The following is a 1583-nucleotide window of genomic DNA, read 5'->3' on the forward strand; positions in this document are numbered from 1 at the left end:
GCATCGCACTTCATATAGGAAAAATATATTCATTGCTAATAATACATGTCAAGAAATCAAGTATGCTGATTAAATAAACTTGCATTTATTGAACACTGTTTATTCACCAAGTATGTTATTAAATTTTTTTAGAGACAGGACTAAAGAGGTCAAATAATGTGTCTAATATCACCTAGCTAACAAGAAAGTCTTAACATTTCTATCAATACAATGAAATTTCATAGGTTTTTCAATTCTACAAAGTCACTGGATTTTTTAAAAATCATTTTATTGGGGGCTAGAAAAGTTATTGCATTTTAAGTCTCCCCATTCAGTAAACATAAATAACCTAAGGGAGGAGATTAGAAGATATAAGAGACCAGACATTAGGTTGGATTCTATTTCTTTACATGGTACATGAGGGGTACTCCTCCAAACAATGGGAAAAGCCCCCAGGTGGAGCTTTCATAGTACAGCATTTTCTCACTAGGGGAGCATCAAGCAACTCGCTCTGAATTAGTGCACCCAGTGGCATGGCCTGGGAAGGTTCTCTTTGGTCACAGTGATTTTTTTCGTGAATGAAGTTTTGCTTCAACCTCATTTTTTGTGATGACCGATGTAAGAGAACAGCATGCGGCTGTGAAATTTTGTTTTCTGCTCGGGGAAAATGCCACACAAGCTGTTGGGATGTTGAAAATAGCTTCCAAGGACAGTGCTATGGGAAAAACACAAGTGTACCAGTGGCTTATTTTCTCTTTTCAAAAAAGGCGAAATGTCAATGGAGGACGATCTTCATTCTGGACATTCGTCAACTTCCTGAATGGATGAAAGTGTCAACAAAATTTGTGCACTTGAACTTCAGGGGACAGCACCAAAGCAGCAGCTCAGGGAGTGGAGCGTGTCTGATCAGGAGCAAATGAAGAGAGAAGGAGAGAGGGGAACACACCCAGGCTCACCTAGCTCAGAGCAGCCAATGCCCAGAGAAGATCCCAGGGTCGGCTCCATTAGGAGACACAACGATGTCCCTCACTGCCACATAGCGCTCAGGGGGACAGCACTGGGGACACGGTGTGAGAGATGCGCCTGATCCGACCCCACTGCACTGGGGTGAAACACAAAAGAAGTACGCAAAACAGCAACAGAAGCAAAGCAACCAAGTCCCCAAGGAATGTCAAAGGTGGACTTTGGGTCCGTGGCATGGCCCCCCAGCAGACTCACCTAGAAAACACTCATAAAGGTCAATGGACAGATCTGGAACTGTTTGAGGACTTTTTAGTTTTTGCTGTTGGTTTTTCTTTATTTTATTGTTTTGTTGTATTAGCTGACGATTTTCTCTTCTTTTTTTGTTATGTTTTGCTTTGCTTTGTTTTTGCATGTATTCTTGTGTGTGCATGTCTGTCTGGACAAGATAGGCAGGATGAACAATCCAGAGGAGAGAATAATGGGACTGACAGTTTCGGGGGAACACCGGAGAGGGGAATATGGGGGAAAAGGTGTGCCAACAAACCCAGGGACAAGGGAAGAATAAGTGAACTAAAATTGATGGCAAGGAGGGTATAGGATGTTTGGGGGGGCTGGATCAAGGACAATGTAGCCGAGAGGAA

At 42.6% G+C, this 1583-nt stretch overlaps 1 protein-coding gene across 8 annotated transcripts in view; it reads right to left on the minus strand.

Annotated features, from left to right (window-relative positions):
* Positions 1-1583, minus strand: part of GRIA2 (glutamate ionotropic receptor AMPA type subunit 2) — a 164821-nt gene that overhangs the window by 131331 nt on the left and 31907 nt on the right. The window lies entirely within an intron of this gene.

Source organism: Echinops telfairi, unplaced genomic scaffold (genome assembly GCF_000313985.2).
Source record: "Echinops telfairi isolate 266 unplaced genomic scaffold, ASM31398v2 ScPeMD7_5868;HRSCAF=6743_0, whole genome shotgun sequence".
Taxonomy (NCBI): Eukaryota; Metazoa; Chordata; class Mammalia; order Afrosoricida; family Tenrecidae; genus Echinops; species Echinops telfairi.